Genomic DNA, 14,531 nt, shown 5'->3' with positions numbered 1-14,531 from the left:
AAGTTATTCTGCTACATGTCTTTGATTAAAAAAAAACCATTCAGTGTATATTTATTGGATTGGGTAAAAGTTATAGCGTTTACAAACTATGGTGCCAAAAGTGAATTTTCCCATTTTCAAGCATCTCTGACTTTTCTGCGCACCTGTCAGGTTTCATGAGGGGCTAAAATTCCAGGATAGTACAAATACCCCCCAAATGACCCATTTTGGAAAGAAGACATCCCAAAATATTCAGTGAGAGGCATGGTGAGTTCATAGAAGATTTTATTTTTTGTCACAAGTTAGCGGAAAATGACACTTTGTGACAAAAAAAACAAAAAAAGTTTCCATTTCTTCTAACTTGCGACAAAAAAAAATGAAATCTGCCACGGACTCACTATGCTCCTCTCTGAATACCTTGAAGTGTCTACTTTCCAAAATGGGGTCATTTGTGGGGTGTGTTCACTGTCCTGGCATTTTGAGGGGTGCCTAATTGTAAGCACCCCTGTGAAGCCTAAAGATGCTCATTGGACTTTGGGCCCCTTAACGCAGTTAGGCTGCAAAAAAGTGCCACACATGTGGTATTACCGTACTCAGGAGAAGTAGTATAATGTGTTTTGGGGTGTATTTTTACACATACCCATGCTGGGTGGGAGAAATATCTCCGTAAATGACAATTGTTTTATTTTGTATACACACAATTGTCTATTTATAGAGATATTTCTCCCACTCAGCATGGGTATGTGGAAAAATACACCCCAAAACACATTATACTACTTCTCCTGAGTACGGCGATACCACATGTGTGGCACTTTTTTGCACCCTAACTGCACTAAGGGGCCCAAAGTCCAATGAGTACCTTTAAGATTTCACAGGTCATTTTGAGAAATTTCGTTTCAAGACTACTCCTCACGGTTTAAGGCCCCTAAAATGCCAGGACAGTATAGGAACCCCACAAATTACCCCATTTTAGAAAGAAGACACCCCAAGGTATTCCGTTAGGAGGATGGTGAGTTCATAGAAGATTTTTTTTTTTTGTCACAAGTTAGCGGAAATTGATTTTAATTGTTTTTTTTTTCACAAAATGTCATTTTCCGCTAACTTGTGACAAAAAATAAAATCTTCTATGAACTCACCATACTCCTAACGGAATACCTTGGGGTGTCTTCTTTCTAAAATGGGGTCATTTGTGGGGTTCCTATACTGCCCTGGCATTTTAGGGGCCATAAACCGTGAGGAGTAGTCTTGAAACCAAATGTCGCAAAATGACCTGTGAAATCCTAAAGGTACTCATTGGACTTTGGGCCCCTTAGCGCACTTAGGGTGCAAAAAAGTGTCACACATGTGGTACCGCCGTACTCAGGAGAAGTAGTATAATGTGTTTTGGGGTGTATTTTTACACATACCCATGCTGGGTGGGAGAAATATCTCTGTAAATGACAATTGTTTGATTTTTTTTACACACAATTGTCGATTTACAGAGAGATTTCTCCCACCCAGCATGGGTATGTGTAAAAATACACCCCAAAACACAATATACTACTTCTTCTGAGTACGGCGATACCACATGTGTGACACTTTTTTGCAACCTAGGTGCGTTAAGGGGCCTAACGTCCTATTCACAGGTCATTTTGAGGCATTTGGATTCTAGACTACTGCTCACGGTTTAGGGCCCCTAAAATGCTAGGGCAGTATAGGAACCCTACAAGTGACCCCATTTTAGAAAGAAGACACCCCAAGGTATTCTGTTAGGAGTATGGTGAGTTCATAGAAGATTTTTTTTTGTCACAAGTTAGCGGAAAATGACACTTTGTGAAAAAAAAAACAATACATATCAATTTCCGCTAACTTGTGACAAAAAATAAAATCTTCTATGAACTCATCATACACCTAACAGAATACCTTGGGGTGTCTTCTTTCTAAAATGGGGTCACTTGTGGGGTTCCTATACTGCCCTGGCATTTTAGGGGCCCTAAACCGTGAGGAGTAGTCTTGAACCCAAATGTCTCAAAATGACCTGTGAAATCCTAAAGGTACTCATTGGACTTTGGGCCCCTTAGCACAGTTAGGCTGCAAAAAAGTGTCACACATGTGGTATTGCCGTACTCAGAAGAAGTAGTATAATGTGTTTTGTGGTGTATTTTTACATATAACCATGCTGGGTGAGAGTAATATCTCTGTAAATGACACATTTTTGATTTTTTTTTACACACAATTGTCCATTTACAGAGAGATTTCTCCCACCCAGCATGGGTATGTGTAAAAATACACCACAAAACACATTATACTACTTCTCCTGAGTATGGCAATACCACATGTGTGACACTTTTTTGCAGCCTAGGTGTGCTAAGGGGCCCAACGTCCTATTCACAGGTCATTTTGAGGCATTTGTTTTCTAGACTACTCCTCACGGTTTAGGGCCCCTAAAATGCCAGGGTAGTATAGGAACCCTACAAGTGACCCCATTTTAGAAAGAAGACACCCCAAGGTATTCCGTTAGGGGTATGGTGAGTTTATAGAAGATTTTATTTTTTGTCACAAGTTAGTGAAAAATGACACTTTGTGAAAAAAACAATAAAAATCCAATTTCCGCTAACTTTTGACAAAAAATAAAATCTTCTATGAACTCATCATACACCTAACAGAATACCTTGGGGTGTCTTCTTTCTAAAATGGGGTCACTTGTGGGGTTCCTATACTGCCCTGGCATTTTACGGGCCCAAAACTGTGAGTAGTCTGGAAACCAAATTTCTCAAAACGACTGTTCAGGGGTATAAGCATCTGCAAATTTTGATGACAGGTGGTCTATGAGGGGGCAAATTTTGTGGAACCGGTCATAAGCAGGGTGGCCTCTTAGATGACAGGATGTATTGGGCCTGATCTGATGGATAGGAGTGCTAGGGGGGTGACAGGAGGTGATTGATGGGTGTCTCAGGGGGCGGTTAGAGGGGAAAATAGATGCAACTAATGCACTAGGGAGGTGATCGGAAGGGGGTCTGAGGGGGATCTGAGGGTTTGGCCGAGTGATCAGGAGCCCACACGGGGCAAATTAGGGCCTGATCTGATGGGTAGGTGTGCTAGGGGGTGACAGGAGGTGATTGATGGGTGTCTCAAGGTGTGATTAGAGGGGGGAAATAGATGCAAGCAATGCACTAGCGAGGTGATCAGGGCTGGGGTCTGAGGGCGTTCTGAGGTGTGGGCGGGTGATTGGGTGCCCGCAAGGGGCAGATTAGGGTCTAATCTGATGGGTAACAGTGACAGGTGGTGATAGGGGGTGATTGATGGGTGATTGATGGGTAATTAGTGGGTGTTTAGAGGAGAGAAGAGATGTAAACACTGCACTTGGGAGGTGATCTGATGTCGGATCTGCGGGCGATCTATTGGTGTGGGTGGGTGATCAGATTGCCCGCAAGGGGCAGGTTAGGGGCTGATTGATGGGTGGCAGTGACAGAGGGTGATTGACGGGTGATTGACAGGTGATTGACAGGTGATCAGGGGGGATAGATGCATACAGTACACGGGGGGGGTCTGGGGGGGGGGGTCTGGGGAGAATCTGAGGGGTGGGGGGGGGGTGATCAGGAGGGAGTAGGGGGCAGATTAGGGACTAAAAAAAAAATAGCGTTGACAGATAGTGACAGGGAGTGATTGATGTGTGATTAGGGGGGTGACTGGGTGCAAACAGTGGTCTGGGGGGTGGGCAGGGGGGGGTTTGAGGGGTGCTGTGGGCGATCAGGGGGCAGAGGGGGGGGGGAATCAGTGTGCTTGGGTGCAGACTAGGGTGGCTGCAGCCTGCCCTGGTGGTCCCTCGGACACTGGGACCACCAGGGCAGGAGGCAGCCAGTATAATAGGCTTTGTATACATTACAAAGCCTATTATACCACGTTCATGCGGCGATCCGGGTGCTAGTAACTTGCCGGCGCTTCCTAACGGCCGGCGGGTTACAGCGAACGGGGGGCGGAGCCAGTCCCCGGCGGCTGATCGCGTCACGAATGACGCGATCGCCGCATAGCAACACCCGCAGCCGCCCCCACCAATGGGCGTATTGCGGTCGTTTGGGCCCGGACTTTGCCGCCGCCCATCGGCTTGGGGGCGGTCGGGAAGTGGTTAATATGTTAAAATAACAGCATTAAAAGGGAGTGGGGGTAAAGCCGAAATGTCAAAATATTGTAAATATCAATGTTTTTTATTGTTTTTTTCATGAATATCTCTGTTAGACTAATAAATATGGTAAAATAATTGTATTAAAAGGGCGCGGGGAAAAGCTGAAATAAGTGTAAACAATAAAAAAAAACTTGTATATTGGGCACCAAATAAACACGGAAACATATTAACAGTAGTAATGATGATAGTAAAACACTGGTAAATAATACAGATATTTTACTTCAACTGAACCTAACCCTATTCTCACAGAAATGTTAATGCGGATTTTGCGACAAATCCACAACGCACAAGTGGAAATGAGCCCTAAGACTCCCCTTCCTGATGCCTAACCCTAAGACCCCCCCTTCCTAACGCCAAGCCCTAAAACAAAAACGATAATTCGAAAAAAAAATGAAAAGTTTTGGTTGCACTGGCCTGGCACCTGCTATTTATTGGGCAGCCAAATTTCTGCTTTAGGCGTCCGAAAGCCGATATTTTGCATTAGGGCTTATGGGGCACCCAAATAGTCCATTTGCCACAGGCGTCCAAATGTCCTGCTTTCCCTGGTTGGCTCTAGTCACATCCATTTACTGTAGAACCGAACTGTTTTACCCACACTGATGTGTATTTGTGCATCCGTACATAGAAATACATTGTGGAAATTACATGTGGTAACATTTCAACTTCTGCTTTCTTGTAGTTTGTATAACCACCCAACATTAAACATCTGTTTACTGTAGTAGGATGCATGAATTAGGTGTTAACACTGCATGGTGTCTTACAGTAATGTATCCAGGTAAATAAGAACTACAAACCTAGCAACCACTCATTGATGTTGTTTAATGTACATTTTCATGTGTGCCTGAAATGTATCATTCCAGATTATATTTACCTGCCAATATTTTGCAACAATTTTCACTGGTGTTGTAAGGCCACATGACAAATTATTTCACAGTTAAACCCAGGCAGATAAATTCATGCTTTATATGGTTGATAAATACTTACAGTTAAAAAAATTGGCTGTTTTGATTCATGTCCATTCATTGAAGGCAATGTTGTATTTTACAATTCTTTCAGCGTGTCTTGTGAAAGAAAGATGAATGCATTGTCAACAGTGCATTCCCATAACTCTACACTAAAACCTCCCAAACATGACACATTAGTAAGGTATTGGTGTTATGCTGATGAACACCACCTTCAGAATTTCCCATAGCAACTCAACTTGATCATGGCCTTTCAAGAAAAGGAACCGTCCGTGGTGCATGTCATGGTAGATTTGCACGAAGCATTATCTCAACATTTTTTGCAGAGCTTGATTCAGCAAATAGTTGTTAACTGTTTTGTAAAGTATGCAGTTTATTTAAAATTGCACAACAGCCCTCATTCTGTTTACCTAAGGGATTTATCCTTCATCAACAAACAGTATGTGCAAGTAGAACCAGCTTTCAGATTTTGTCAGCACTTTCCTCATGCTATTCTGTTTCCAGCCTGCATGCAAATGTTTGTATTTGTTTCATTTCTTATATCCGATCTGTTCCGAGTGAGACAGAACCAACTCACACTATTTTCTACAATGAATCCCATCTCCTGTTACTTCAATGACGGAATGATGCTTAGAGCATGTAAATGTACAGCTAATGGTGACATTACAGTGTACATGTAATAAAGGCACCTGGAAAAAAAGGGCGATAGATTTTGTCACTAGTAGAATACGAGTAAAATTACCAATATTCTATTGCTTAATTCTAATAGTAAAATATCAGAAATCTTTTTCGATATTTTACTACGACTTTACTCTACTTTCACACAGCTTTGCAATTTGAATAGTGGATAGCCCGGGCACCCACTTTTTTACTGGGAGATTTGGGGTCAAACTATTGATATTGGTTTGTATGTAATTAGGTAATTTACCTTTGCACCTGCCCTTGCCCTGTTTAATGTCTCTAAGAGGAGCACAGCAACACATATTCATGAGGATACAAGCAGCTTTCCCATGGGGCTTCCTCCAGCTATCTCCTAAATGATGGTTTCCTCGCCGTCTTTCTGCGCCACCTGGATCCTTTACAATCGCCCGGGAAAATCCTCCAGTCAGGGCCAGTTGGCACAGGCACAGTCCGGCTGCGCGCACTCTCCCATCGCACTCCCGTAGACAGGAGCACTCTGATACAACACTACTGTCCATGGGAACGTGTGGCTGGACTGCGCATGCACAGTACGCACTGGACAGGAGGACTTTCTGGGGCAAATTACGGAGCATCCAGGCAGCACAGAAGGACCGCAAGGAAGCGATCAGCCTGGAGGGGGCTGAAGGAAGGCCTAGGTATGTAGAATTTTTTTATTTTCTACCATCTCAGGTTTACTTTAAAGAGGCACTGCAACGACATATAGAGGAATGAAAAACATTACCCCAGAGGATACCCAATGTTATATTAATTATCCTGGTTTTAGGATCAGAAATAAATCTTTTGTAAAATACCGCATAAACAATTTTTTTTTATTTATCAAGTATTAAGTTGAGAACAGATTTTCAAGACCCACAAAGCAAAATTATATGATTTTTTGTTTTTTTTCAGATGATAGAGATCGGAAAAAATATGCGTATCTGCTCTATATTTTTGGAGAATTTGATGAACAAATACCCTGGCCTGAATACATGCCAGGTACCAATGCCTTGCTACCTTTCCTTTGTGCTGGTAGCATATATGCACAGGAGAAAAAAAAGAACTCTATCACCATTATCTGCATCCATTGTTTCCCAAATAAGTTAAGTGGAGGAAAGCGAGAGCCACCTAATCCTAGCGAGCTGAATGTGCATAGTGTTTCCTCCCCACGTTGTGTGTGGTCTGAATATCAGTGAGTCAGGTTCAAGCAGAAATCCCTGCTAAAGAAAAATAAGCAAGGTGCATGAATGCAGGAACGTTTTAAGCAAGTCTTGTATTCATGCCATGACTCTACACTGTATAATCCTGGTACTTTTCCCTGCTTTCAGTATGGTGACTAAAAACAATCTTCCTTCTAGTTAAAGTCATACAAAAGTGACAGGTACTTTCACTGCAATGCCACCTGCATTTCAACTTACCATCACTTTAAATACCTGTCAGAAACCTGGCATTTACTTTACATACTAAAGCAGCTATTAAAATAAACACAAATGACTGTTCATTTAGATCATAAACAAGTGTATGTGTTTTTTGTCTTTTTGCAACATAGTCAATCAAATAATGCAGTTGCCAACAAGGTGTTAGTCGTTATTAGTATCTTTATTTTGTGACTGCAGGATATGGATAAGCATATACCATATTTTTCGCTCCATAAGATGCACCCCCACCACCCCAAAGTGCAGGGGGAAGTCTATGCGTCTTGTGGACCAAATAACACATTGTTAGGGCCAACACCTGGTCCACCCCCAAAGCCCCCACTGTCTCTGCAGAGTGCAATGGCAATGGCGCACACTCACCTCTCCGAGCGGGCTCGCCCCTGTCTTGTGTCCTTCAGTCTTAATCATCGCCAGCGCTCCCTCTCTGTGACCCAGGCGGCATGTGCAAACTTTCATACATGCTGTCGGGGTCATGGAGAGGGGGCGACAGTGACAATGATGACAAAAGGACATGGAGAGGGAGGAGCATGCCAGCCAAAGAATTGCGTGCCCTCCACTGCCATTCTACTCTGTTGGGACAGCGAGGGTTGCTATGGGGTGGCAGAGAGACAGCCTGGGAGGAGACCTGGCACCGGCTGCCACTACTTTCACTACGCAAGATGCCCCTGCACCATAGATGCATGAGGTGTAAAATAATTTTTGTTCCTGGTTTTATTCTCTAAACCTATGTACATGTCATGGTGCCAAAAATACGGTTCTTACTTAAAGAGAATCTGTATTGTTAAAATCGCTCAAAAGTAAACATACCAGTGCGTTAGGGGACATCTCCTATTACCCTCTGTCACAATTTCGCCGCTCCTCGCCGCATTAAAAGTGGTTAAAAACAGTTTTAAAAAGTTTGTTTGTAAACAAACAAAATGGCCACCAAAACAGGAAGTAGGTTGATGTACAGTATGTCCACACATAGAAAAATACATCCATACACAAGCAGGCTTCCTTTTGAATCTCAAAAGATCATTTGTGTGTTTTTCCCCCTGTTCTCATGCACTGAAGTTTCAGGCTGCTCTTTTCTTCCTGCAAACAGCTTTGCCCTTGTTTGTAATTCCTCAGTATGTGAAAGCCCAGCCAGCTCAGAGGACGATTTATCCAGCTTGTAAAAGATAAGAGAGAAGAGAGAAGCTGCTCTAATCCTAAATAGCACACAGGCAGTGTGCAGAGAGGGGCCGGGAAGGGGGAGTTCATAGCAGAACCACAACACTGAAGAACTTGGCAGCCTTCCAGACACAGGCCGACAAGTCTGACAGGTGAAAGATACATTGATTTATTACAGAGACAGTAATAGTATAAAGTGCTGCAGTAAGCCAGAACAGATTAGAATAGCTTTTGGAACTTGTAGGATGATAAAAAACAGGATGCAATTTTTGTTACGGAGTCTCTTTAAGTCTACAATAAAGAATAACTCATCATTTAAATTATAAACATGCACAACATTTTCAGTATGCTATTTTTGTACATATTTACAAATGTGCTTAGAGGCACTTCACAAGTGGGCTGGCTGGTGGTGATGCTGTGCTGGCGGTGATGATGTGGCTTGGCTGGCTGTGATACTATGGACTGGCTGGCTGTGATGCTGTGCTGGCGGTGATGATGTGGCTTGGCTGGCTGTGATACGATGGACTGGCTGGCTGTGATGCTGTGCTGGCGGTGATGATGTGGCTTGGCTGGCTGTGATGCTATGGACTGGCTGGCTGTGATGCTGTGCTGGCGGTGATGATGTGGCTTGGCTGGCTGTGATGCTATGGACTGGCTGGCTGTGATGCTGTGGTCAAGCTGGTGCTGATGCTGGGGCCAGGCTGGCATGCTGTGCTGGTATATTTGGGTGGTTGGCATGCTGGACGGGACTGCAGCGGCCAGGAGTGTGGGAGTCCTGGTGTGCCCAACAGCAGAGCCCCTAATGTGGGGGGATGCCAGAGCGGCGTTCCCGATGTTTTCATGGCTGCGGTGGCACGCACGCACGCACGCACGCACGCACACACACACACACACACACACACACACACACACTGTAGCTGCACAAGAACAGACTCTTGCACCACATCAAGCATAACAGACACATACAGAGTAAATAACAAACACACTAACACCCCATGCAAATGACAGCAAGTCTCTCTGTTTTCCTTCTCAGACTGTGGCAGACAGGTGCCTGCCCCACATTCAAACCCTCCCTGCCTTGATCTCACCTAGGGGCCTGCAGACCTCTTCCTCTCGGCTTCAAACACACTGTGCACTTGTCACTAGAACCCAAGCAGCTTTAATAGTGTAGCAGTAGCTATTGGCGGTGACACCAGGAAGCAGCACATGCTGGGGCGCAGCTCAAAAGTCACGCCGGGTAGACGGTATTGCAACAGGGGGAGGTATTGGCCTGGGTCTGATAAGGCCAGCCTTCCCAGTGCCATACGCTTCACAACACAATAGCGGCACTGGTGCCACAGCTCCATGGTTACATGGATGCTATTCGGCACAGTGGCAGGGCAACAATCGGGGCACCACAGTGATAGTTTCAGGAAAGTGCCCTGAGTCTATTGGTCTAATGATGTGCCTGCTAGCAGAAGAACATCCGCTCTGCTGCCAGACCATTGGTTTCTAGAGGGATGTTTGGGTCACAGGATTGTCATTTTCAAAGGGAATTTATCTAAATTGACTGCATTAAATAGGATAGTTGTAGTGGCATAGCCCCCTATTCACCTTTACTAACAATGAAAAGTTTGGGTGGGTGAAAAGGGGGCTTTCACCTTTACTCCCTGTGTAATTCTTCATAATTACCTCCACTCATTACTGTATGGTATTATGCGTGGTGGTGTGTGCAGGTATGGAGCTGATATTTACCTGGCTGTAGCCCTTCTCCATGCCTATTTCTCTGCAAATCTAAGAATGTGATCTCATATGTCTGAATCTCTCTACTCAGCTCTTCTGGACATCACAACTCCACTGCAAGAATTCAATTACAGAAATCAGCTGTGTCTGACGTACAAAAAGTGTGGTGGCTTGAAGAACAGGGAATATCCCATATGGGCAGATGAGTATTAGTCTCATATCTGCACACACCTTGAGGCCTGGAACCCACTAGAGAGGGTGTTTAGGTGTTTGAGTGTTTAGGGAGCGTTTTCTATCAATAGAGATTTCCCTAAACTCTCTGCCAATGCAAATGGATGGGACAGATTCCACTAGAGCGATTGCGATTAAGGAAATCGCAATTGCAGGACATGCAGCATTTTGGGAACATTTCCATTCTAATGAATTGTAAAGGAGCAGGGAAATCGCTCCCAAAATCGATGGCAAAAAGCTATCACAAATCTCTAGTGATTGTGATAGCGCTTTTTTTAGTGGGTTCCAGGCCTTACCAATTAGTGTCAGATATGTAGGACATTAAAATAGGTTGGCTGGACTGTGTACAAATTACATTGTGTGCTATTCTTCTTTAGAGTTAGCAGTTGACAAATTAATAATGAAACCCAAACAAGACTTACCTATAGATGTTTTTGTTATATTCCTCTTGACTGCTTTGACAGTGAAATTGAAATGAAAATCTTTGCACCTGCACATGAATGTGTCGTATGTCACACTTATCCACCATTGTTCTCCTAGCCTGTCCTCCTCTGTCATCTATCACAGATTTCATTGTCCACAGTGCTGAGCGAAAGGTTGGCAATTAAGGTGATCGCTGAGCTGCTGAAAGCTCTGTCTCGAGACTGAATAGCAGTTAATAGGCAGTATATGTAGAGTAAACAGGTAACCATGTTGTTTTCATACCTTTAAATGTATGTAAATATAAGTTTCACAATATGGGATTTTGCCTTCTCAGTTTGTTATATTCTGCGTACGTTTTGCGGTACCGCACTGCATGCAGTCCGTTAGGATGCCGCACAGTGTTATACCGTACCGGCCCCGCTTTGAAACGTCCCATAGGTGGGGCATTGCAGTGCAGAAAGTTGAGTTACAAGGCAGCTGTTATGTCACACTGCAACACACCACTGTAAATGTAGCCTAATGGTTGCAAAGGATGCACAGAGGCACACTTTAAAATTTTGAATTACGTTTGTTGTCTTTCCTGGCTGGTATAATTTACAAATCCATCCTTTCATATCGGTAAAAATCTAACTTTTGATCAGTTTTAAAGGATACCTGTAAAAACCAGGGGGGAAAAGTTACAAACTCACCCAAGAAGAACAGTGAACTGCAAATATTACAGGGAAGGTCCGAGGTGATTAAAAAACAAAAATCTACTTACCCGGGGCTCCCTCCAGCCCCTGGCAGCCATCATGAACCCTCACCGCAGCTCCACATCCAGCCAGTGGCCCAGGGTCCCCTCCGATGCAGACCTCGCCAGGACCTCTGCTGCACCTGCACGAGAGTCGCTTGAGTGCCCTCTCTTGTGCACTCGTGTGTGCGCATAGTGGAGCTGCCTGCCTTCGGGAGGACTCAGCTTCCGAAGTCCCCTGTGGCGGGGGGATTTTAATGGAGGTCCACACACTGTGAATGCCTGGAGAGCGCGTGTGGCAGGTCAGACAAACCTGTAACTTAAGCCGGTGCCTTGTCCCAGCCGGATCGCTCCAACGGCTTTAGGCAATACCCAGAAAGACACAAGAGACGGCACACCACTGGCTGCAAACAATTTTGCTGTATTGGAACAAGTGTACTTGTTCCAATACAGCAAAATTGTTTGCAGCCAGTGGTGTGCCGTCTCTTGTGTCTTTCTGGATTTTAATGGAGGAGCTGCCGCCGCAACGAGGACCCCGGGAGAGGAGAGTGAAGGCTCATTAGGACCCAGAGCCTTCCCTCTCCTTAGGTAAGTATCTGGTTTCTTTTTTTTTATTATAGACTTTATTATAGACTCACAATGGCCTCAATTCACTAAGCTTATCTCCTGTCTTTAATAACGTTGGTGATGAGGCATGTCGTATGCAGGAAACATTTTACCTCAGGCAAACCTAAAGTTAACTCTTCTGTCTTTTAAGTTAACTCTTCAATCCTTAAAATAACTAAGAGTTAAAGACAGGCTGTTTATTAACTGTGTGTGAAAATAACTACAGAGGAGGTAACTTAACTACAGAGGAGGTAAATTAACTACAGAGGAGGCAACTTAAGGAATGAAGAGATAAGATAACTCTCTTACTGTGTGGTGGTAAGTTTTCTCTTGCCTTATTATCTCCAGCATGATCTTAGTGAATTGAGGCCAATGACTTTAAGGACATGCGTACAGAAAATAGAGGTATGTGCAGTAAATGGGACTGGGAAGGGGGCTTGAGGTAAGTACGTACTTACCCTCCTTTTTAGGATTTTATTTCTTTTATCCACCTCTAGACACCTCCATACCCTATAATGTAAAATAAAGGAGTATCTTTGCCAAGTTGCCCAAAACAGTCCAAGTTAAAGAGAACCCGAGGTGGGTTTCTGCCATCAATATTAGGACACAGAGGCACATTCAGCATACAATGCCCAGCCTCTGTGTCCTTATAGTGCATGGCCAGCCCCCCCCCCCCCCCCACGCTCTGCTGTCCCCCAATATAAAAACCGCCACTCTAGCGACACGCAGATTGTCACTAGCTGTCTGTTTACATTGAAGCTGTCATTTACGTTCGCACCCCCGCCTCTTGCACATCGCCGCTCCCTGCCTGTGTCCCTTCCCTTCCCGCCTCCGTAAGCTTCCTCGAATCGGCTTACAGAGGCGGGGAGGGAAGGGACGCTGATGGGGAGCGGTTTTATATATTATTATTATTATTATTTATTTTATTGGAAGACAGCAGAGCGCAATGGGGGGGGGGGGGGGGGCTGGGGGTACACTATAAGGACACAGAGGCTGAGCATTGTATGCCGAATGTGCCTCTGTGTCATCCATCTCCCCATGAAAAGGCTGAACAACAATATATAGTTGAGACAGGTAATTTGAGCACCGCATGGTGCCAGCAATTTGGTCGCTGCCATATGTGAATTATGGCTATAGAGGTGGTCTCTGAGTAATTTGGGCTGCCAGCCATAATTCACTGGAGCCTGAATTACATCTCCCCCTAACTAATAAGGTTATCAGTAGGGGAATAGTATTAAAAATAGCCAGGAAATTTGCAAGAGCGGGGTGAGCCTTCTTTCGGCTTCACCTTGCACCCAAATTTCCCAGTGGCTTTTTTACCTGCAAGTTACAGTATATAGTTCCCTATCCTGAAAAACATCACACATTGCTTAAAGTGACTTTGTGTGCATTTGGGTGCATTTTTAATACATCTGGAGCCCTTTTAAAATATTTTTAAAAAGTACTAATTCTGTCTTTCTGTCTTAATTCAATGCATTTTGTTGAAATTAAATTGTGATTTTATTAGTGTGGAACTGGACGATATTTCAAAATACAACTTGCAAGGTAATATTACATTGTACATGATTGTAGATCATAAATGAAGAAGCAGGTCATAAAGGATATACTGTACATACATAACAGTCACATATTTAATTACTGTATTTATTGGACCATAAGATGCTTTTAGCTTTACAGTGCAAAACCAGGAAAAAATATATACTAAACCTGGTGCGTCCATGGTGGAGGGGCATCTTGCAGAGGTTCTCCCCCTAATCTGTGTCTATGTAAGCTACACTGCCTAGCTACACTAAGTCATGCTGCCCCAACCATCTACACTAACCCCTGCAGCTACACTAACACCCCCCCCCCCACCACCACCACGCACACACACACACCAGCTACACTAACAGCTACAACTGCAAAGCGCAGTCGAAGCCATTGCCTATCCAGCTACTACGCTCCATGTCCTCCCTTCTCCTCCTCCATCTCCAGCTGCTGTAATAACAGAAAATTCTGCCCTTGTTCGCCGGGGTCAGAAATGACATGCAGCATACAGTAAACTGGGAACGACAGAGCCCACCGAGGACTCTAGCGTGTTGAGAAGCATTACAGGGGCTGGAGATGGATGAGTGTGACAGCTGGATAGGTAATGGCTTCCACTGCCCTCTACACTTGGCACAGTCTGACAATAAGATGCACTGACTTATATATATATATATATATATATATATATATATATATATATATATATATTCTGCATAGGTATGTCTTGTAGAAATTTCTGATGAGGTTTTTGGTATGGAGCCAAGCTCTCAAACCCAGGCTTCAGTAATTTCCTGTCATAACAGAGGAACTAATAGATGACATTTAAATATATGCACATCCTTCTGAAAGAGAAGAAGAACAAATGTGCAGTTAAGAAAATTATTTCTGACACCACAAATCTCCTCACAATGTAACCGTAGTGT

Source organism: Hyperolius riggenbachi, chromosome 1 (assembly GCF_040937935.1).
Source record: "Hyperolius riggenbachi isolate aHypRig1 chromosome 1, aHypRig1.pri, whole genome shotgun sequence".
In the NCBI taxonomy this organism is placed as follows: Eukaryota; Metazoa; Chordata; class Amphibia; order Anura; family Hyperoliidae; genus Hyperolius; species Hyperolius riggenbachi.
Note: the sequence above shows the minus strand (reverse complement) of the source record.